Raw genomic sequence first — 25897 nt, 5'->3', positions numbered from 1 at the left:
CCCTCATCAGACCCAAGTGCGCTGATTGCTAATTGCCCGCTGCCGTGCACTATTCAAACGAGGAATTTGCGTGTATAACAGCTGTCGGCCATGGAGACACTCATTTTCCTCCGCATTTATGACATCATGTGGTCCAATCTGCTGCCTTTCGTTATGCAGTTGACATGCAGCACACAAATATAACATGTACCATTGTATATTGTAAAGTGTCCTTGGGTTTTTTTGAAAGGCGTTTTTATGAATTAATTGTATTATTATTATTAATACAAATATTATCAAGATTCAAGATTTCAAGATGCTTTATTATTGTCCATTATTTAACATGTACAAGACACATAAGAACTGAAATTACATTTTTGGCACAGTCCCACTAAGAGCAGACATACGTTACAAGGGGGACAAGACGGGACCGCCAACGGATCAGCCACTTACGGCGCTCCTTAAAAAAGGTGGGAAAAAGGTGACATTGGGAAAGGGGGAAGAGTATAAAAAGTATCAGTCTAAGGCTGGACCCTCGGGAGGGGTCCAGACTGAGAGTCCAAGGAAAAAAACCTCACATAGCATAGCACACATAGACATGATACATGTAATCACAACAACTCGCAACAGACGGGGGGGGGGGATTTGGGGCCCTGGAGGCCGGCTGCCGCTATAAAGCGCTACTCAGCCGTCCACAACCCCGAAGAGGAATTAAGCAGTGGTGAAGGCGTTGATTGGGGGAGGAGCGGGTGCGTGCATGTATGCCCAATTAAAGGCCTACTGAAACCCACTACTACTGACCACGCAGTCTGACAGTTTATATATCAATGATGAAATCTTAACATTGCAACACATGCCAATACGGCCGGGTTAGCTTACTAAAGTGCAATTTTAAATTTCGCGCGGAATATCCTGCTAAAAACGTCTCGGTATGATGACGCCGGCACGTGACCTCACGGATTGTAGAGGACATTTTGGGACAGCATGGTGGCCAGCTTTTAAGTCGTCTGTTTTCATTGCAAAATTCCACAGTATTCTGGACATCTGTGTTGGTGAATCTTTTGCAATTTGTTCAATGAACAATGGAGACAGCAAAAAAGAAAGCTGTAGGTGGGAAGCGGTGTATTGCGGGCGGCTGCAGCAACACAAACACAGCCGGTGTTTCATTGTTTACATTCCCGAAAGATGACAGTCAAGCTTTACCATTGGCCTGTGGAGAACTGGGACAACAGAGACTCTTACCAGGAGGACTTTGAGTTAGATGCGCAGACGCGGTACCGTGAGTACGCATGCAGCTGCGGTTTCCAAACATTTGATCGCTTGCCCGTACGTGCGTGCCGCTATGTGCATGTCACGTACGTAACTTTGGGGACTTTGGGGAAATATATGTGCTGTATGAACTTTGGGGAGGTGAACGGTACTTTGGGCTGTGGGATTGAGTGTGTTGTGCAGGTGTTTGAGTTGTATTGGCGGGTTATATGGACGGAAGGGGGGAGGTGTTTGTTATGCGGGATTAATTTGTGGCATATTAAATATAAGCCTGGTTGTGTTGTGGCTAATAGAGTATATATATGTCTTGTGTTTATTTACTGTTTTAGTCATTCCCAGCTGAATATCAGGTCCCACCCGCCTCTCACAGCATCTTCCCTATCTGAATCGCTCCCACTGCCCTCTAGTCCTTCACTCTCACTTTCCTCATCCACGAATCTTTCATCCTCGCTCAAATTAATGGGGAAATCGTCGCTTTCTCGGTCCGAATCGCTCTCGCTGCTGGTGGCCATGATTGTAAACAATGTGCGGATGTGAGGAGCTCCACAACCTGTGATGTCACGCTACTCGCCTGCTACTTCCGGTACAGGCAAGGCTTTTTTATCAGCAACCAAAAGTTGCGAACTTTATCGTCGATGTTCTCTACTAAATCCTTTCAGCAAAAATATGGAAATATCGCGAAATGATCAAGTATGACACATAGAATGGACCTGCTATCCCCGTTTGAATAAGAAAATCGTATTTCAGTAGGCCTTTAACTTGGGTGAAATGTTGAAATGTTTTTGTGGACTGGGGCCGATCTCAAAGTTTGACACCAGGTGTTATTGAAAAAAAGGAAGGTCAAAAGCGTCCATCGTTGTATCCTTATGTACATTAAAGACAGACATATTTAATTTATTTATTTAATGTATTTATTTATTTATTTACAGACAGACATAATTTTGTATTACATTGTTGTTTCTTTTGTTAATATCAGAGTCCGTTCTCCATCCATCCATTTTCTACCGCTTGTCTCTTTCGGGGTTGCGGGGGGTGCTGGAGCCTATCTCAGCTGCAATCGGGCGGAAGGCGGGGTACACCCTGGACAAGTCGCCATCTCATCGCAGGGCCAACACAGAGAGACAGACAACATTCACACTCACATTCACACACTAAGGCCAATTTAGTGTTGCCAATCAACCTTTCCCCAGGTGCATGTCTTTGGAGGTGGGAGGAAGCCGGAGTACCCAGAGGGAACCCACCCAGTCATGGGGAGAACATGCCAACTCCACACAGAAAGATCCCGAGCCCGGGATTGAACTCAGGACCTTCGTATTGTGAGTCACATGCACTAACCCTTATTCCACCGTGCTGCCCAGAGTCCATTCTGCAAAAGGGTAATCCCGAGAAGGGACCCACAGTTAAAATATACATCATCATATAATGTACAAAATACAGTACACTAAAGTTTCCAACTCAAGGCCAGGGTTCCACATTTGGCCCGTCACATCATTATATGTGGACCAAAACAGCTTGGAAATAATAAGTCAATTTATCTTTCTTGCTAAAAGTAATTCAGCTGCAGTTCTTCTTAAAATATTATTGTTTCATTATGTGATGCAAGAAGCTTTTTTTTTTTTTTGTTATTTTTAAAATAAATTCCACAATAGCTTAACTTTAATAGCATATTTAAAGTAGGTTTTCCACCAAGATAATAATAATAATCACATTTTTTAATATCATGAGACGATTATATCTTACATCAGGGGTGTCAAACTTGTTTCCATTTAGGGCCACATTGCAGTAATGGCTGCCCTCAGAAAAAATGCACATCTTTTCTACTTTAATATTATCTGATCATGCCAAATATTATATTATTATATACTGTATTACAAAAATACTTTTGTAAAGATTAAAACAAATAGTTAAATATATGCTTGTCATTTTTACTTATGAATTGAAAATATGTTATTAATTAATCTAATAATGAATGCATAGGCAATTGTGTAATAATATCACAAGGTACATTAATATTATTGCTGTCCAATTATATATTTTTTTAAATCAGATACATCACACTTGAATTTTGAGGAATGAGGATTAATCACAGGTTATGACCCGAATGCATAGTTTTAATTATTTTTTTAAAAAGCGGCCCCCGGAAGGCAGCCATGCCGATGTGGCCCTCGATAAAAACAAGTTTGACTACCCTGGCCTATGCATTTGATTATTAGATTTGTACTTGCTTTGTAGGTAAAGGCGACAAGCAGATATTTAACTACATTAAGTTAAAGTTAAAGTTAAAGTACCAATGATTGTCACACACACACACACTAGGTGTGGTGAAATGTGTCCTCTGCATTTGACCCATCACCCTTATTCACCCCCTGGGAGGTGAGAGAGCAGTGAGCAGCAGCGGTGCCGTGCCCGGGAATCATTTTTGGTGATTTAACCCCCAATTCCAACCCTTGATGCTGAGTGCCAAGCAGGGAAGTAATGGGTTCCATTTTTATAGTCTTTGGTATGACTCGGCCGGGGTTTGAACTCACAACCTATCGATCTCAGGGCGGACACTCTAACCACTAGGTGTATAGTAATATAATATTTGGCATGATCAGATAACATAAAAGTTTAAAAGATATTCACATATTTACTGTCAAAATTGAAAGAAAAAATGTATTTACTAAAAATAAATGATAGCCTACATATATAGCCTATACATCTCTCTCTCTCTCTCTCTCTCTCACACACACACATACATACATACGTACGTACGTACGTACATATATATATATATATATATATATATATATATATATATATATATATATATATATATATATATATATATATATATATATATATATATATATATATATATATATATAGTCGAGGTTTCCGTGGTTTATCCGTTATACAGTGCTCAATACCGGGGTAGAGCGGAATATGCGTTAGGCCTCTTGTGTTATATATATATATATATATATATATATATATATATATATATATATATATATATATATATATATATATATATATATATATATATATATATATATATATATATATTAGGGATGTCCGATAATGGCATTTTGCCGATATCCGATATTCCGATATTGTCCGATATCAACCGAGACCGATATCAACCGAGACCGATATCAACCGATATATGCAGTCGTGGAATTAACACATTATTATGCCTAATTTGGACAACCAGGTATGGTGAAGATAAGGTACTTTTAAAAAAATTAATAAAATAAGGTAAATAAATTAAATTGAATTGAAAATTAAATTGAATTAAAAAAGAAAGTAAAACAATATAAAAACAGTTACATAGAAAGTAGTAATTAATGAAAATGAGTAAAATTAACTGTTAAAGGTTAGTACTATTAGTGGACCAGCAGCACGCACAATCATGTGTGCTTACGGACTGTATCCCTTGCAGACTACATTGATATATATTGATATATAATGTAGGAACCAGAATATTAATAACAGAAAGAAACAACCCTTTTGTGTGAATGAGTGTGAATGAGTGTAAATGGGCCAGGGAGGTTTTTTGGGTTGGTGCACTAATTGTAAGTGTATCTTGTGTTTTTTATGTTGATTTAATAAAGAAATTTAAAAAAAATTAAATAAATAAATAAATAAAAAACGATACCGATAACAAAAAAAACCGATACCGATCATTTCCGATATTACATTTGCCGATATTATCGGACATCTGTAATATATATATATATATATATATATATATATATATATATATATATATATATATATATATATATATATATATATATACACATATATATATATATATATATATATATATATATATATATATATATATATATATATATATATATATATATATATATATATATATATATATATATATATATATATATATATATTTTCATGTACTTTGGACGACCTCCTTAAAGTTTTGTCATCAACTAGAAATATCAAGCAGCTAAAATGCTCCAAACATGAATTAGTGTGGAGAGAGTGTTTTGCATTTATCCCATCATGCATTGCAGTGGATGTAAATGGGTGTCATTTTAAATTATGGATATGTAATATATTTGTACTTTTTTATAATACCCACAAAGAGTGTAGCTTGTGTTATGCGTGTTGACTCTTTGTGTTAATTTATTTGCACCATGAGTGGGAGATATTGTTTGGATTGGGTCATACATATAAATGCTGTGCTACAAACACTTCAATGTGAAATTCATGGTCACTAACCTGGGTTATTGATTATGTCCACAATTTGGCACACAAAAAAAAAAGAAGCTAGAAATCTTGTGCTGGCTCTTACTTAAGTGCTTCTAATGGAGTCTCAGCTTGCATGCTTTGTGTAACAGAAAAGAAGGAAGAGCACTGCTTTTATTCCTGTTATGCATGTTTTTTCCATATGCTCTCTGCTCTCACTTGCTCTTTTCCTTATTAACTAATCGCCAAAAAAAATCTTCACTGTGAAGCCTGCATGAATAGCTTCAAACAGGTTTAGTGGGAGGATGTTCCTGTTTTTTTCATGAACTAAACGCTCACTTGGCTTGGTTGTTTGCTCTACGTTCTCCTCAACTGAGCTCTGCAGCCTGACGTGAAGAATAACCCCGGATCTCAGCCCTACTAAACAGCAGAGGTGGGACCAAGTCATTGTTTTGCAAGTCACAAGTAAGTCTCAAGTCTTTGCCCTCAAGTCCGAGTCAAGTCCCGAGTCAAGACAGGCAAGCCCCGAGTCAAGTCCAAAGTCAAGACTGGAAAGTCTCAAGTCAAGTCCTAAGTCCTGCATTTTGAGTTTCGAGTCCTTTCAAGTCCTTTTAACCACAGACTAATATATTAACACAGATTGTGTATGCTTTTCAAACGCTGTATTTATTTATTAAAACAAGTGCATTTTAAATTGCAGGAAAGAAAATTGTGCTGACATTGCACTTTATAATAGCACTATTAACCAGTCATTTTAAACATTAACTCATTCCTTTACAGAACAAACACATTGAAAAATAAAGTGCAAATGTACTTATTTGTACAAAAGTGTTAACATTGAAAAAACATGACATATACGTGAACATAACAAAAAAGTTGTACTTTTTATATGTCAGGGCCCTATGCTGCATTGCATTTGCAAAAGACCAAATTAGCCAAGAGTCTGTCAGTCATTTGTGCACGATGGGGGCGTAGTATGATGCCACCATGGCTGAAAACTCGCTCCACTGGAGCACTGGAGGCAGGCACTGCCAAGACTCTCATGGCCACTCGGAACAGTGAAGGAAGAGTCTTCATGTTCAATGCCCAGAACAAAAGGGGGGAGAGAGTTGTTTTGGGTTGGTGCACTACTTGTAAGTGTATCTTGTGTTTTTTATGTTGATTTAATTAAAAAAATAATAATTCTTGTGCGGCCCGATACCAATCGATCCACGGACCAGTACCGGGCTGCGGCCCGGTGGTTGGGGACCACTGAGGTAAACAACCAACAGTATGTCAGAAAGCTAGCTAAAACGGTACACATATTCATAATATAGTATACATTTTAACTGACCTTTATTTTACTATTTTTGTCTTTTTTTAGGTGGCTAAAATACGCGGTGCTGCTGACCGCCGTCTAACGTTACGTGTGATATATTGACTAACGTAACCCTGCTTAAAAAAAATCACTGAACAAAAAGTATGAATAAGGTAGTGAACTGCAACAGATTCCCGTGTTTGCAATAACGTTATAACGTTAGCAGTGAGTTTACAGCCTCACTGATTTAAATACACAGCAAATAAAAGTCACGTTACTTAGCCAATAAACGTTATCTTACATTCAAAACTTACCGTTCTTTGTGCAGCTTCAAATGCCGGACGAAGTTGGAAGTTGTTGCCTCTCCATCAGTAATTTTCGAACCGCATGTGTTGCATACTGCAAACCGTTTTGTGTTGACCACCTTGTAATTTTTATACCCAAACAAAATTATTTTAGGTATCACTTTTTGTTCACTGGCGTGTGGTTTGGACATGTCTTCTTCGTTGGTTGTCCTGCAATTTGATTGGATGAATGCTGTGTGATGAAAACAAAGTAGATCTAATTTGATTGGCTGTTGTACTGAGAGCACACCAGCTGACACACGCAACGCTGATAGACAAGTACACAACGAAAAATACGGAGCGCTCCCGAATAACTTTTTCATCTTTGGGTTTTGGGGAAAGTAGCAAGTCATGTCAAGTCATGTCAATTCAAAAGGCTCAAGTCCAAGTGAAGTCACAAGTCATTGATGTTAAAGTCTAAGTCGAGTTGCAAGTCTTTTTACATTTTGTCAAGTCGAGTCTAAAGTCATCAAATTCATGACTCGAGTCTGACTCGAGTCCAAGTCATGTGACTCGAGTCCACACCTCTGCTAAACAGTCTGTTTTAACTTCTCATAAAAGTCAATCAAGCCGTGGACGTGCATAAACGTGCCGTATGTCATATGGCTCCTACAACGGTGAGTGTCCTGCTTACGTGGGGAAAATATAGGATGCGAAAGAAGTATGAGGACAGAATAAAAGGTGTGGCGTGTAAACACACTGACCTCCTTATGTGGCACAGTTTGAACTGCACAATCGCTCCGTGTGTGCTTGAGTGTGTGTCGGTGTGTGCGTCATCGTCAACACACTCCTCCTGTTGGCTCTCCTAGCTCTGCACGTTTGAAATAAAAAAGGGCTTGTTAGTCACATATTAACTTGTGTGTGCTTTGACATTGCAAGAGTGATCTGGAAGTAACCCATTATATTTCGAGTCATAACATCAGCAAATTTTTGCCATCTAAAAACATCAGAGGAATAATGTCTAAATCAGACTGAAAAAGACTAATCCAAGCCTTTATCTGGAGATAAAGGCTTGGATAACCTGTCTAGTCTAACCTGCTGGAGCAGGTTAGACTAGACAGGTTATATATACATCAGTGACGTGCAGTCAGGGTAGGCAGGGGCCTTACCTGCCATCATTGAAAGAAAAAAAATGTAAAAAGAAAAAGAAAAAAAAATTGTTATATGTATCCAGTGATTATACTATAACGTTATTTTCCATTTAACTTCACCAGTTTTAGATTATTTTTATTCAAAATCGCTGAATTTTCACATTTGCCGTTCAAATACTGAGAAGAGACTTGCGGTGAGTCAGCAGCCAGTTGAGGCACGTCACTGAGTTGAACCTCACCATGGTTTGCGCAATGACTCGGCTAACTGCTGTCCTGCTGTGCAGTGAGACCGTATTGCTATATGAGTTATATTATACATTTCCATAGTTTAGTTAGCTGAGGTATATAATGTACAGTGTATTTTGTCAACAACTGTATGTGTGTAACGTATTTCTTGTGCTGAGCAATCATAAAACGGCTACGAAGACGCACTCTGTGAGGCTCGCAGTAATCCCGCCTCCTGGTGGTAGAGGGCGCTAGTGATCCCAGAGATCATTCTTGTGACTACTCGGCTGCAGAAGAAGTGACAACAAGCAGCAACAGTTAGCAGCAATCGTTTATTTTTTCCTCTCGCCTGGACTTTTAACATGGAGGATTACATATCTAAAATAAAACAGTTTTCTAAACTGGACTTTCAATCGAAGCAGGAGGTAATACTTAAAGGAAGATCTCCATCGAGACAGAGAGACTTTTAAAACTGAAGAAAGATAAGGAAGACTTCTATAAACAAGTTATCGATGCTTTTATTCAGAAGGAGCTGCGCATGGACTTCATTTATAAGTAAAGGTAAGACCATAATAAGGTTTTTTTTTAAATTAAATGTGCTTTTTTGTGTGCTACAGTTTGTATGTGTAAAGTTAAAGTTAAGTTAAAGTACCAATGATTGTCACACACACTAGGTGTGGTGAAATTTGCATTTGACCCATCCCCTTGATCACCCCCTGGGAGGTGAGGAGAGCAGTGGGCAGCAGCGGCGCCGCGCCCGGGAATCATTTTTGGTGATTTAACCCCCAATTCCAACCCTTGATGCTGAGTGCCAAGCAGGTAAGAATGCCGGTATGAGCTTTTAAACATAAACCGTTAACTGCTGCCAATCAAATGGTGAATAAGATACTCTTTAGGGTTCATATGTTTGTAAATCTGACTGTGATGAAGTCAGTGCCTCACCACCCATGAACCTCACCGCACGTCACTGATATATATATATATATATATATATATATATATATATATATATATATATATATATATATATATATATATATATATATATATGTATATATATATATATATATATATATATATATATATATATATATATATATATATATATATATATACATATATATATATATATATATATATATATATATATATATATATATATATATATATATATATATATATATATATATATATATATATGGTGGCAGAGGGGTTAGTGCATCTGCCTCACAATACGAAGGTCCTGAGTAGTCTTGGGTTCAATCCCGGGCTCGGGATCTTTCTGTGTGGAGTTTGCATGTCCTCCCCGTGACTGCGTGGGTTCCCTCCAGGTACTCCGGCTTCCTCCCACTTCCAAAGACATGCACCTGGGGATAAGTTGATTGGCAACACTAAATTGGCCCTAGTGTGTGGATGTGAGTGTGAATGTTGTCTGTCTATCTGTGTTGGCCCTGCGATGAGGTGGCGACTTGTCCAGGGTGTACCCCGCCTTCCGCCCGATTGTAGCTGAGATAGGCTCCAGCGCCCCCCGCGACCCCAAAGGGAATAAGCGGTAGGAAATGGATGGATGGATGGATATATATATATATATATATATATATATATATATATATATATATATATATATATATATATATATATATATCACTGCAAAAACTGAAATCTAAGTAAGATTAAATATCTCAAATAAGGGTGATATTTGCTTATTTTCTGTCTGATAAGATAATTCTTCTCACTAAGCAGATTTTATGTTAGAGTGTTTTACTTGTTTTAAGGGTTTTTAAGGGTTTTGGTCCTAAATGATGTCAGTAAGATATTACAGCTTGTTGCTGAGATTTTATGACCTATATTGAGTAAAACATGCTTGGAACTAGAATATCAACTGATGCAAAGCTGTGTCATCAACACTCACAAGCATAAAACTACTTTTTTAAAGTAATAATTTTTTACTTCAAACATGAAAAAAAAATCATGATGCCGAGCGCATATCATTATGTCAAGATAATGGCATTAGCATTTATTTAATTTAAGAATATTTTTCAACATACTGAGCAAAAAGGTCGAAAAAAAAATTCTACCAATAAAAGTGCACTTGTTATTAGTGAGAATGTACTTATTTTAAGGTATTTTTGGGTTCATTGAGGTTAGCCAATTTTACTTGTTTTGGAAAGTCTTGCAAAGCCAAATTTTCTTGTTCTATTGGCAGATAATTTGGCTTAGTTCAAATAAAATACCCCTAATTTTATTTATTTTTTTTCTTGTTTTGCAGTGTGTGTGTGTGACAATCATCAGCGTTAGTAACGTAAACCGTTGGCCAACCAAAAAATAACCACAGAACACTATATGGTGTGGAGTGTTCTGTGGTTACTTTTTGGTTGGCCAAGGGGACGTGACGACAGGCTGTCCTCACTCAGGTCCGCACGGACCTGGAGGGGGCGTGCCTTAAATCCGTCTGGAAATCGGGAGAATGGTTGTCCCGGGGAGAGGCACTGAAATTCGGGAGGGTTGGCAAGTATGAGATATTCTCACTTCTTTTCTTTTGTCGAGCACAAAGAAAACAACATTTTAGTTAAATGTAAGTTGTGTCTTGGATCAAAGATCCCGTCGAATGCCCAAAACAACAATTCAAATCTGCGTGGTTAGGCTTTGTGGATGTCACGTGTGCCTTCCTTAGGTGAAGCCAGGTTTACAGCTATATTGTTATTATGCTGTTTGTTACTTATGTATGTTATGTTGCAGCTATTTAAAATAGTTTTGTCAATTTATTCTGGCCTGAAATAAATTGGCCCTTTGAAACATATCTTTGTCTTTGTGTGTTGTATGTAGAGCACATTGCTTAGCAGAGTTCAGTGTATATATATATATATATATATATATATATATATATATATATATATATATATATATATATATGTATGCATATATCAAACTCGGGGGCCGCATGGAAAAAGATATATTCCCACATGGACCAGACGGGTATTATTATGGCACAATAATTTAAAAATACAACTACGAAAACTTCAGGTTGTTTTCTTTGTTTTACTTTTGCCCAAAATAGAACAAGCACATTCTGAAAATGTACATATCACAAATAATCCTCTTGACAAAACACTTCAAGTTGGTTGAAAATTCTGAGGGAAAAAATTGGGGAGGAGCCACAGCCCCGCTTTACCGTTTACTTCTGACTTGGAATACTTGCTTGCCCGGGTATAAACTATTTGCTTGCCTAACAGAATTGCTATTGCGACATCCAGTGGACACATTTAGAAAAGCAATTTCTTTAATTTAAAAATGCAGCTCAATTTTACACTTAACAAACTCATCTTGCGGGCCGGATTGAACTTCCCTGGTTTAGATCGTCGTGAGACAGGTTAGTTTTACCCTACTGATGATGTTTTGATGCAATAGTAATCTTATATATGCAGTCGTGGTCAAAAGTTTGTAAAGAACATAATGTCATGGCTGTCTTGAGTTTCCAATCATTTCTGCAACTCTTATTTTTTTGTGATAGAGTGATTGGAGCACATACTTGTTGGTCACAAAAAACATTTATGAAGTTTGGTTCCTTTATGAATTTATTATGGATCTACTGAAAATGTGACCAAATCTGCTGGGTCAAAAGTATACATACAGCAATGTTAATATTTGGTTACATGTCTCTTGGCAAGTTTCACTGCAATAAGGCGCTTTTGGTAGCCATTAATACTCTTCTGGCAAGCTTCTGGTTGAATTTTTGACCACTCCTCTTGACAAAATTGGTGCAGTTCAGCTAAAAGTGTTAGTTTTCTGACATGGACTTGTTTCTTCTGCATGGTCCACACGTTTAAGTCAGGACTTTGGGAAGGCTATTCTAAAACCTTAATTCTAGCCTGATTTAGCTATTCCTTTACCACTTTTGACGTGTGTTTGGGGTCATTGTCCTGTTGGAACACCCAACTGTGCCCAAGACCCAACTTCTGGGCTGATGATTTTAGGTTGTCCTGAAGAATTTGGAGGTAATCCTCCTTTTTCATTGTCCCATTTACTCTCTGTAAAGCACCAGTTCCATTGGCAGCAAAACAGACCCAGAGCATAATACTACCACCACCATGCCTGACGGTAGGCTTGGTGTTCCTGGGATTACATGCCTCACCTTTTCTCAAACATATTGCTGGGTATTGTACAGAAGGTCTTATCTTTGTCCATGTGATGTCAGATGAAACAAAAATGAATATATATATATATATATATATATATATATATATATATATATATATATATATATATATATATACATACATACATACAGTACACACCTTCTCATTCAATGTGTTTTCTTTATTTTCCTGACTATTTACATTGTGGATTGTCACTTAAGGCATCAAAACTATGAATGAACACATGTGGAGTTACAGTATGTACTTAACAAAAAAAGGTGAAATAACTGAAAACATGTTTTATATTCTAGTTTCTTCAAAATAGCCACCCTTTGCTCTGATTACTTTTTTGCACACTCTTGGCATTCTCTCAATGAGTTTCAAGCACACCTGTGAAGTGAAAACCATTCAGGTGACTACCTTATGAAGCACATTGAGAGAATGCCAAGAGTGTGCTGTTCCGACTTGTAACAGCTAGTTCAGTGGTTCTTAACCTTGTTGGAGGTACCGAACCCCACCAGTTTCATATGTGCATTCTTCTTTAGTGAAAAATAAAATGTTTTTTCAAACTCAATAAAAAGTTATATGTTTTTTTTACTGGTGCACAAAATGAACCGTGCATGAGCATCACCTTGTTCAAAGAACAAAACCAACAACGTGCATGAACTCAACAAATTACACACCTTACACACATTACCATGAATTGATTAACGTGAACCCCGACTTAAACAAGTTGAAAAACTTATTCGGGTGTTACCATTTAGTGGTCAATTGTACGGAATATGCACTGTACTGTGTAAACTGTACTGTTTCATATAATGTATTCTCTTCCTTTTCAATCTGCTAGTAAAAGTTTCAATCGATCAATCAAACAACCTGCAAATCAGATGGAAAATTAGAGGGAACATTGTTTGGGGGTATCCATAATACACCGATAGGGAGAAGTTTTTATTTACACGATAAGTCGGATGTGTCTTTACCTCTGTGGCGGAGGCTCCGCCGAACCCCTGAGGCCGACTCACCGAACCCCTAGGGTTCGATCGAACCCAGGTTAAGAACCACTGAGCTAGTGCCTCCTCCGTGGATGCTAATCTGTGGCCACGCAGGAGAGCAGAGCAGAAAAAAATAACGGCAGATCAACTAGTCTAAAAAGAGGCCTATTTAAAGGCTATAGTGTATAAATGAGTTATAAGATGGTACTTAAACGCTTCTAATGAGGTAGTATCTCTAACTGTTACGGGTAGGGCATTCCAGAGTACTGGAGCCCGAATAAAAAACATTCTTAAGCTGGCAGACTTTTTTGAATCACTAATAAGCAGTTTTTCTTAAAACACAGATTTCTGGCCGGGACATGTGGTACAATACAATCAGCAAGATAAGATGGATCTACACCAGGGGTGTCAAACTCAAATACAGAGTGGGCCAAAATTTTAAACTGAACAAAGCCGCGGGCCAAGGTTGAACAAATTAACCTTTTAATAGGGACCCAAACAAGTTTTGCATTGATTATTGAACAAGCAAGGCTTATATAACTTTATAGTGACGTGCAAAATCGAGTTTCAAATAATAATAATAATAATAAAAAAATATGAATGGCATATCAAATACAATTTAAATAAAAATTGAAAGCCTCTTTTCTATTTGCAGCCTTCTGAGGTAAATATCAACATTAACTTTTTCCACAGGCTAATAAATTAGAAAATAAAATAATGAATAAACCAACCATTCAGGACTTTAAACTGCTCAGTCTGCAACGCACTGATCTAATCTGATGTGCTCAAGCCAGATACCTGCCATCTTTTCTTGGATGCTAGTTCATTAATGTCGGGGCTCAGGCTTTGAACTGAGGCATCTTTCATTATCGAACTAAGTTGTTCATCAGTCATTATACCTCGTAGTCCACCCGGACCACAGTCTTGGGGGCGTGCTTTAAAGGCACTGCGTTTATCGTCCTCCACAAGCTGTCGTCAAGTCTGCTTTTCATCCATTCCAACAACGTGCCAGCCCGATCACAATATATGTGCGACTTGAACACGCACACACACGTAAATGCAATGCCTACCTGGCCAACAGCGATACAGATTACACTGACGGTGCCCGTATAAATAACTTTAACACTGTTAGAAATATGCGCCACACTGTGAATCCACACCAAACAAGAATGACAAACACATTTCGGGAGAACATCCGCACAGTAACACAACATAAACACAACAGTACAAATACCCAGAATCCCATGCAGCCTTCTAACTCTTCCGGGCTGCAATATACTGTACACCCCCGCTACCACCAAACCCCGCCCCCCCAACCCCGCTCACCTCAACCGACTGTGCGGATGTTCTCCCGAAATGTGTTTGTCATTCTTGTTTGGTGTGGATTCACAGTGTGGCGCATATTTCTAACAGTGTTAAAGTCATTTATACAAGCACCGTTAGTGTAACCTGTATCGCTGTTGGCCAAGTATGCTTTGCATTCACGTGCGTGCGTGCTGAAGCCGCACATATTATGTGACTGGGCCAGCATTCGCTGGACTGGGTGAAAAGCGGACGTGATGATTTTTGGGAGGGCCAAATTTGGCCCGCGGGCTAGAGTTTGACACCCATGATCCAGACCGTTTAATGCTAGACATAGGGAGACTCGAAAATAATATGTTACAGTAATCGAGACGAGACGTAACGAACGCAATGATCTCAGCGTCGGTGGTGGACAAAATGGGACTAATTTTAGCGATATTATGGAGATGAAAGAAAGCTGTTTTAGTAACATTCTTAATGTCTGACTCAAATAATAATAAGCAAGGCCTGTGCGTGTGTGCCGGTTTTGACCAGTCTGTAAGCGTGCTCATCGTCACCAAACTCAATTTGGTATGACCAATCCCGCCTTTACACGCCAGAGCAGGGTTTGACTTCCAAACCTTTGGATGGAAAGATAATTTACCGAGATTCTTTACCGAGTCGTTTTGTTTAATTGTTTGGTTGTCAAATGTTTTATTAAATAGGTGCCGGTGTCTAGTACCAGCACTTGCAAAATTGCAAGGAATAATTCCGGGAATATTCAAAGTTGGAAACGTTCCATTGGAATTAACGGGAATTAATGGGAAATTAATGGGAATAAACATTGAATGCAACATACTACTTGCAGCATGACTATTAGCTAAAACAACCTGATTTAATGCAAATTCAGTAGAATTTCAACCCTGTACTGTGCATTCCTCCATCACATACACAGATAATTCCCAGCATGCTACACATTACAGCAGGGCTATTGAGGCCACACTAGTATTTGAGCCCTAGGACTTCATCCAGTCAGGTAAGTTTTGATGATATTACTGGGGTAAATATATTTGATATATGGTATTTAAGTTTAATAGAGGTGTAATTGTTTGTTACTGTATGACTGTAGGCTACTCCAGCAGACTAAACTAAACTCAAGCTAGCTAGCTGTTCCTGTACTTGTTAAATGATTTTGGAGCCAATATCTCTAGCTAGCTATGTTTATGTACCACCACAGTCTCATAATGAACCGAAAATATTTCTCCGTTAGTCGTGATGCTACTTTTCTCTACGTTAAATCCCATTCATTTATGCTAACAACGTTAGCGATCCGAATTTACCTTTTTTGGGATCTGTAAAGTTCAACGAGCAAATACTAAATCAAAACGTGTAGTTTCCTCTGCCTTCTGTTCTGCTAACCCGGGGGTCGGCAACCCGCGGCTCTTTAGCGCCGCCGTAGTGGAACTCTGGAGCTTTTTCAAAAATGTATGAAAAATGGAAAAAGATGAGGGGGGAAAAAATATTTTTTGTTTTAGTATGTTTTCTGTAGGAGGACAAACATGACACAAACCTCCCTAATTGTTATAAATCACACTGTTTATATTAAACATGCTTCACTGATTCGAGTATTTGGCGAGCGCCGTTTTGTCCTACTAATTTTGGCGGTCCTTGAACTCACCTTAGTTTGTTTACATGTATAACTTTCTCCGACTTTATAGGACGTGTTTTATGCCACTTCTTTTTCTGTCTCATTTTGTCCACCAAACTTTCCACAGAGGTGAGTTTTGTTGATGTTATTGACTTGTGTGGAGTGCTAATCAGACATATTTGGTCACTGCATGACTGCAAGCTAATCGATGCTAACATGCTATTTAGGCTAGCTATATGTACATATTGCATCATTATTCCTCATTTGTAGCTATATTTGAGGTCATTTAGTTTCCTTTAAGTCCTCTTAATTCATATCTGTATGTAATATGGCTTTTAATTTTGTGCGGCTCCAGACAGATTTGTTTTTGTATTTTTGGTCCAATATGGCTCTTTCAACATTTTGGGTTGCCGACCCCTGTGCTAGCCATTCTGTTGTCATACAAGAATGTAGGTTATAGTTTGATTTAGCATGCTGATTGAGTGTTCATTTATTCATCTAGCCTATTTCTATTCATTTGTCCATCCGTAAAATATTTTTAAAGACTACTCCAATTGTTTAGCTGACTATTTATATCTGTGTGTGGCATTGCATTAGTGTTTTACAAGAATACATAAATACAAACAGAACAATGCCACGTACACCATCTGATGTGTGGAGACATTTCACCCCAACCAATGTAGGCGGAAAGGCTGTGTACTAGAGATGCGCGGTTTGCGGGCACAACCGCGGAGTCCGCGGATTATCCGCGGATCGGGCGGATGAAATTAAAAGAAATTAGATTTTATCCGCGGGTCGGGTCGGGTCGGGTCGGGCGATTGAAATAAAAAAAAATTAGATTTTAAATAGATTCAGGCGGGTGGCAGTTAAACCAATTCGGAAATATATATACATAGTTAAATGTTGTTACCCACATACGAAAAACGAGCAGGCACCTGCAGCATATGCCACAACAGAAGAAAAAAAAGAAAAGAGATGGACACTTTTACGGAGCGGAGAAGGGACGCCTCGCCGGGGTCCGGGACCGAGGCCCCTTCCCCCGAGAGGGCCCCACCGGGAGCCGTAGCTGAGGCGATCCGCGAGAAGGGCCCGACGCACGTCCAGGGTCACCACCGCACCGACACCCCGCCTCGTCCGCCTTCGCCGCGGCCGGCGTCACGCGCAGCAGGTAAGCAGCTTACCTGCCCGCCACCCCCGTGGCCGGGGGCTCGTAACAGGGGTCACTCCGCGCGCTCTGCCCGCGCAGCTTACCTGCCCGCCACCCCTGTTGCCGGGGGCGCGTAACAGGGGTCACTCCGCGCGCAGTGCGCTCACGAAAGGGGTGGGGCTCACCCTGGTTGATATAGAGAGCAGGACGGTGGCCATGGAAGTCGGAACCCGCTAAGGAGTGTGAAACAACCCACCTGCCGAATCAACTAGCCCTGAAAATGGATGGCGCTGGAGCGTTGGGCCCATACCCGGCCGTCGCCGGCAGCGAGATGCGCTTGGAGGTGCGCTCAGCGCGGCTCCCATATGATTGCGCACTGGTGTGCGTCTGGGTCGTGACAGCGTGGCACGCGAATGTCTGTGCTGCATTGGATCAGTCTCCTTTCTTTAACAGGCAAAAGCTTTATAACCTCACCATACATGCCAACTTTTGAAATCAGAAAAACCTAGTAGCCAGGGTCCAAGGGCCGCAGGCCCCGGTAGGTCCAGGACAAAGTCCTGGTGGAGGGTTCAGGGCTTCGCCCCCCGACGCAAAATGATTATTAGCATTCAGACAGGTTAAAATGTTGCTAAAACCATCACTTTTCTATCAGTCACAGTGACTTTTCAAAACAAAAATATTACAGCAAAAATCATATGGGTTGATTGACATGTTTATTCTGTAAGCTAACTTCAATAGTTTGAAATTATTTTGACAGTTAATGCCAGTTATCCTGTCAACCTTTCACAAGACTTCAATTTGTTAATTGAAAGTATAAACAGTATAAACACTTTTTACAGTAAACAAATGGTAAAACAGTACTAAACAATTCTATTAAAAAAAAAATTGGTGTCATTATTAACTTACTGTCCAAGCTTGTATAATCTACTGCCTTGTTCAATTGTAAAAAATATTCTGTGCCTAAAATTCACATTTCTATCACAATTATCATACTGTAAACATGGTAAGCTAACTTCATTAAAATTAATAGTCCTGTCAATAGCATGGAATTACAATTCAAATGTAGTTTTTTTGTAAGCCTTTCAAAAGAATTCAAAATATGAAAAATTAATGAAAATTAATTTAAGCCATCAGACACTTGAAAAGTGGCACATCACATCTCTAATGTAATCATTTTAACTTTTCAACAGAAATAGCACTGCAAAAATATTAAGGACATACTTCTGTATTTTGGTAGTTATGCTGTCAACATTTAACAAGATTTCTTCAACTTGGACTTGTTTTAAATGTTTTATTCCACTTCAAGTTGTCAAAGACGTGCTGTGAAATACAGCTGACAAGATTGCGCACCAAACACGAAGTAAGGCCAAAGCGCATATGCATGGTGCAGGAGAACAAAGGACTTCTTTCATTTAAGGTTTGTGATAAACCATCAAACTCATTCGTTAAAAGGACTCTATAGTAATATAAAGCGAGTTTTTCTGGACATTATCATGCAAGAAAAGTTTATTTTTGGGGCCGCGATCACCGCGTAATGATTTTTAAAGGTTGCATTACAAACATTTAACTGTCCCATGTGATCAGCCAGTGCGATTGGAAGTCCATGCTCAATTATTGCCTCCGTAAATAAAACTTCGGCATTTATCACATCCAAAGAATCTGTTTGGGCGACGAAAAACGTTGAAAGTTTTCCACTTGTATCGCTAGCAACGGCATTAGACTTGTGTTTTTTTGTCCCAACGTGGTCTTTTACATCGCTAATTCCTCCGTGTCCGATCGAAAAATCTTGTCTGCACAAGGTGCAATTCGCGTAGTTTTCACCCTTTTTTTTTTTTAATTAATGAAAAACCGTATTTTTTATCACTGCAACCGTAACCCGGAATAGGTTGATGAAAACCGTACGAATTACGGGAAAACCGGAGTAGTTGGCAGGTATGCCTCACTAATGCCTTGCATCGTCTATATTAGATATATAACAACGGGCGGGTGCGGGCGGATGGCGGGCGGGTGCAGGTCTGATCAAATGTTACATCGGGTGGATGGCGGATGGTTGACGACTTTCTGATGCGGTTGCGGATGAAATAATTGCCTATCCGCGCATCTCTACTGTGTACATTTGCAAATACTGTGCAAAGAGCTACGTCAAAAATGCCAGAAAGATGCAGCCCAATAATATATAATTATTGTAATTCCCCATTAATTCCCATTAATTCCCATGGACAGTGTCCAACTCTGAATTATCAAAAAATGGTCAATATTTCCAAACTACCCGAGCTTAACTTCCCGTGGTAAATTTCCGGAAAGTTTCCGGAAATTTACCGGAAACTTTCCACCCCTTTGCAACTCTAGTTATAACACTGAAATGCCCTCAGGAAGAGGTGCTTCAAGACATGGCTAGCTAGCTAGCGGCTAACGTCCAGCCGCAGTCTGCAGTGTTTTAACTACTTCTAAATCACTAATCCTCGCCTCTATGGCGATAAATAAAGTACGTTTCTTACAAGTATCATCCCTGCAGGACGAGGACTAGTCAAACATGATTCACTACACACCGTAGCTCACCAGCGTCACAATGTTAACAAACGTCATGGGTGGATCTACACCTGACATCCACTGTAATGATACCAAGTACAGGAGCGTATCTAGTTGATACTACTATGATTACATCAACATTTTTTGCATCACATAATCTTCATTCGTTTTTTTCAAAGTTTATATTATATATTATATAAACTCAGGAAACATGTCCCTGGACACATGAGGACTTTGAAGATGACCAATGTATGATCCTGTAACTACAAACCCCGTTTCCATATGAGTTGGGAAATTGTGCTAGATGTAAATATAAACGGAATACAATGATTTGCAAATCATTTTCAACCCATATTTAGTTGAATATCCTACAAAGACAACATATTTGATGTTCAAACTGATAAACTTTTTTTTTTTTGCAAATAATCATTAACTTTAGAATTTGATGCCAGCAACACGTGACAAAGAAGTTGGGAAAGGTGGCAATAAATACTGATAAAGTTGAGGAATGCTCATCAAACACTTATTTGGAACATCCCACAGGTGAACAGGCAAATTGGGAACAGGTGGGTGCCATGATTGGGTATAAAAGTGGATTCCATGAAATGCTCAGTCATTCACAAACAAGGATGGGGCAAGGGTCACCACTTTGTCAACAAATGCATGAGCAAATTGTTGAACAGTTTAAGAAAAACCTTTCTCAACCAGCTATTGCAAGGAATTTAGGGATTTCACCATCTACGGTCCGTAATATCATCAAAGGGTTCAGAGAATCTGGAGAAATCTCTGCACGTAAGCAGCTAAGCCCGTGACCTTCGATCCCTCAGGCTGTACTGCATCAACAAGCGACATCAGTGTGTAAAGGATATCACCACATGGGCTCAGGAACACTTCAGAAACCCACTGTCAGTAACTACAGTTGGTCGCTACATCTGTAAGTGCAAGTTAAAACTCTCCTATGCAAGGCGAAAACCGTTTATCAACAACACCCAGAAACGCCGTCGGCTTCGCTGAGCCTGAGCTCATCTAAGATGGACTGATACAAAGTGGAAAAGTGTTCTGTGGTCTGACGAGTCCACATTTCAAATTGTTTTTGGAAACTGTGGACGTCGTGAAGGCGGGGTACACCCTGGACAAGTCGCCACCTCATTACATTCCCAACACAGATAGACAGACAACATTCACACTCACATTCACACACTAGGGTCAATTTAGTGTTGCCAATCAACCTATCCCCAGGTGCATGTCTTTGAAAGATGGTCTGATGCAAAGTGGAAAAGTGTTCTGTGGTCTGACAAGTTCATATTTCAAATTGTTTTTGGAAACTGTGGACGTCGTGTCCTCCGGCCCAAAGAGGAAAAGAACCATCCGGATTGTTATAGGCGCAAAGTTGAAAAGCCAGCATCTGTGATGGTATGGGGGTGTATTAGTGCCCAAGACATGGGTAACTTACACATCTGTGAAGGCGCCATTAATGCTGAAAGGTACATACAGGTTTTGGAGCAACATATGTTGCCATCCAAGCAACGTTACCATGGACGCCCCTGCTTATTTCAGCAAGGCAATGCCAAGCCACGTGTTACATCAACGTGGCTTCATAGTAAAAGAGTGCGGGTACTAGACTGGCCTGCCTGTAGTCCAGACCTGTCTCCCATTGAAAATGTGTGGCGCATTATGAAGCCTAAAATACCACAACGGAGACCCCTGGACTGTTGAACAACTTAAGCTGTACATCAAGCAAGAATGGGAAATAATTCCACCTGAGAAGCTTAAAAAATGTGTCTCCTCAGTCCCCAATCGTTTATTGACTGTTGTTAAAAGAAAAGGTGATGCAACACAGTGGTGAACATGCCCTTTCCCAACTACTTTGGCACATGTTGCAGCCATGAAATTCTAAGTTAATTATTATTTGTAAAAAAAAAAATAAAGTTTATGAGTTTGAACATCAAATATCTTGTCTTTGTAGTGCATTCAATTAAATATGGGTTGAAAAGGATTTGCAAATCATTGTATTCCGTTTGTATTTACATCCAACACAATTTCCCAACTCATATGGAAACAGGGTTTGTATTTGGGTATCGGATTGATACCCAAATTTGTGGTATCATCCAAAACTAATGTAAAGCATCCAAACAACAGAAGAATAAGTGATTATTACATTTTAACAGAAGTGTAGATAGAACATGTTAAAAGAGAAAGTAAGCAGATATTAACAGTAAATGAACATGTAGAATAATAATTCATTTTCTACCACTTGTCTTTCATAATTTTGACAAAATAATAGAATGGAAAATGACACAATATGTTACTGCATACCTCAACAGACTAATTAGGAGCCTTTGTTTGCTTACTTACTACTAAAAGAAAAGTTGTCTCGTATGTTCACTATTTTATTTAAGGACAAAATTGCAATAAGAAACATATGTTTAATGTTCCATATTTGTTTTTGGTTGAAATCAAGCCAATAATGCCATTTTTTGTGGTCCTCTTTATTTAGAAAAGTATCGATAAGTATCGAGAAGTATCGAAATACATTTTGGTACCGGTCCAGAAATATTGGTATCGGGACAACTTTAGTTTGCACTAAACTGAATGGTATTCATTCCTCGCACATGTGTGAGCTCAATTAGTCGATCACTGTCTCTTCTGTTTTGTGGTTACTCATGACAATCGCGTACCAATCGCTTGTGCAAGCCTCAATTAGAAAAACAGGTCAGACAACAAATAGTTGTGCAAACTTTATCCTCACACGGGTGTTAATGGGTATGTGAAGGAATGGCTGCCAGATGGGGGCTAAAGCGCATCTGGCGTAATGTTACAAACATTACTGCTCAGTAATAAAACAACTTATTTCTACTCGGTGAGAGCTGATGAAGATTTAGGTGCCATTTGTTCATTGCCTTTAAAGGGAGCCTTTCAAAATAAATATTGACTTTGCAACATCACCCGGATACAAACCATTCAAAGGCAAACCAATGGGTGCTAAACATGTACTGTATAGATTAATATTACATGGATTCAAATGATCGATTTCACGTTCATCCACCTGCCACATACAGCTGGGGTGTCAAACTTGTTTTCATTGAGGGCCACATTGCAGTTATGGCTGCTCTCAGACGCCCGCTTGTTACAGTGATAATATATGTTGTTATTATTATGTTATTATTTCATTATTCCATTTTTTTTTTACATACAAAATGATGGATTACGTACTTGCTTTTGGAATGATAAGTCAGGGGGACAAGCATTTTATTTTCACATAAAATGTTTAGAATGTATGCTAATAATATATCAACTTTTTTCCAACAAGGGCCACAAACTAAAAAGTCTAAGCTAAGTAAGCTTTTGATATATTTTCATTTTGTAAAAAAAAATATGTTAAAAACAGACATTGCATATGTTCAAGTATGTTTAGAGGTGAAAAAATGTACTATTATTAATTATTACACAGGTTTAAAAACAACAGTAAAAATTTAAAGAGAGCAAAAAAGGAATGTACCAAGAAAAAGCTGAAATTTTGAAACTAATAATATAACACTGTCACTTAAAACACAAAGCTGACTCTAAGTTTGGTCTTTAAATACTAGATATATAATAATAATAATAATATATAATAATTTTTTATTTTTTTTAATCTATTTATGTTTTTACAGAATTAAAAAAAAATCAAAAGGGCCCTCGCATACTTTGACTTTTCAGTACGAGACCCTTGGTGGAAGAAGTTTGGACATGCACATGTTATTACTATCAAATGTTTAGCTTTTTTTCCTCATTATATCATACATTTTTGCTCTTATAAAATTGTGTTTAGTATTTTGTCCTGATTTATATCTAACAATACGCGTCGGGCCAACAAATCTGGAGTTGCAAGCCACGCTTTGGACCCCCGGGTGTTAATAATGTTTATTAGGGGGTCACATTGTTCTCAAGTTTAAAAAACATGCACCTCCATGCAATATATTTGCAATCTTTCTGTCGAAATTGAAGGAACAATTATGTCTAGTAACAAAGATGAAGTGCTTTATTAATGCACATACAAAACCCAAAACCAGTGAAGTTGTGTAATCGTAAATGAAAACAGAATACAATATTCAATTGAATGGATTGCAAAGACAAGATATTTAATGTTCGAACTGGTAAACTTTATTTTTTGCAAATATTAGCTAATTTGGAATTGTTTCAAAAAAGCTGGCACAAGGGGCAAAAAAGAGTGAGAAAGTTGAGGAATGCTCATCAAACACTTATTTGGAACATCCCACAGGTGAACAGGCTAATTGGGAACAGGTGGGTGCCATGATTGGGTATAAAAGCAGTTTCCATGAAATGCTCAGTCATTCACAAACAAGGATGGGGCGAGGGTCACCACTTTGTGAACAAATGCGTGAGCAAATTGTCCAACAGTTTAAGAACAACATTTTGCTATTGCAAGGAACTTAGGGATTTCACCATCTACAGTCCGTAATATCATCAAAACGTACAGAGATTATGGAGAAATCACTGCACGTAAGCGATGATATTACGGACCTTCGATCCCTTAGGCGGTTCTGCATCAAAAAGCGACATCCGTGTGTAAAGGATATCACCACATGGGCTGAGGAACACTTCAGAAAACCACTCTCAGTAACTACAGTTTGTTGCTACATCCGTAAATGCAAATTAAAACTCTACTATCAATCAATCAATCAGTCAATGTTTACTTATATAGCCCTAAATCACAAGTGTCTCAAAGGGCTGCACAAGCCACAACGACATCCTCGGCTCAGATCCCACATCAGGGCAAGAAAAAACTCAACCCAATAGGATAACAATGAGAAATCTTGGAGGGACCGCAGATGTGGGGACCCCCCGCCCTGGGCGACCGGTGCAATGGACGTTGAGTGGATCTAGTATAATATTGTGAGAGTCCAGTCCATAGTGGATCTAACATAATAGTGAGAGTCCAGTCCATAGTGGGGCCAGCAGGAGATCATCTTGAGCGGAGACAGGTCAGCAGCGCAGAGACGTCCCCAAATGATGCACAGATGAGTGGTCCACCCTGGGTCCCGACTTTAGACAGCTAGCGCTTCATCTGTGGTCTATGCAAAGCGAAAGCCATTTATCAACAACACCCTGAAACGCCGCCGGCTTCGCTGGGCCCGAGCTCATCTAAGATGGACTGATGCAAAGTGGAAAAGTGTTCTGTGGTCTGACGAGTCCACATTTCAAATTGTTTTTGGAAACTGTGGACGCCGTGTCCTCTGGACCAAAGAGGAAAAGAAAAATCCAGATTGTTCTAGGTGCAAAGTTGAAAAGCCAGCATCTGTGATGGTATGGGGGTGTATTATTGCCCAAGACCTGGGTAACTTACACATCTGTGAAGGCTCCATTAATGCTGAAAGGTACATACAGGTTTTGGAGCAGCATATGTTGCCATCCAAGCAACGTTATCATGGACGCCCCTGCTTATTTCAGCAAGACAATGCCAAGCCACGTGTTACAACAACGTGGTTTCATAGTAAAAGAGTGCAGGTACTAGACTGGCCTGCCTTTAGTCCAGACCTGTCTCCCATTGAAAATGTGTGGCACATTATGAAGCCTAAAATACCACAAAGGAAATCCCGGACTGTTGAACAACTTAAGCTGTACATCAAGCAAGAATGGGAAATAATTCCACCTGAAAAACTTCAAAAATGGGTCTCCACAGTTCCCAAACGTTTACTGAGTGTTGTTAAAAGTACTGTAAAAATGCACCTGCTGCCATTAAATTCTAAGTTAATGATTAT

At 39.0% G+C, this 25897-nt stretch overlaps 1 protein-coding gene across 1 annotated transcript in view; it reads right to left on the bottom strand.

The window, feature by feature from the left end:
* slc35a3b (solute carrier family 35 member A3b) overlaps nucleotides 1-25897 on the bottom strand; it is a 54438-nt gene that overhangs the window by 27807 nt on the left and 734 nt on the right. Inside the window, exon 2 of the mRNA XM_061933970.2 lies at nucleotides 7791-7897. The gene's annotated coding sequence lies outside the window, so the exon portion shown is untranslated. The remainder of the gene's footprint in view (nucleotides 1-7790; nucleotides 7898-25897) is intronic.

The sequence above is a fragment of the Nerophis lumbriciformis genome, linkage group LG03 (assembly GCF_033978685.3).
Source record: "Nerophis lumbriciformis linkage group LG03, RoL_Nlum_v2.1, whole genome shotgun sequence".
NCBI classification, from domain to species: Eukaryota; Metazoa; Chordata; class Actinopteri; order Syngnathiformes; family Syngnathidae; genus Nerophis; species Nerophis lumbriciformis.
Note: the sequence above shows the minus strand (reverse complement) of the source record. Positions and strands in the feature narration are given on the sequence as shown.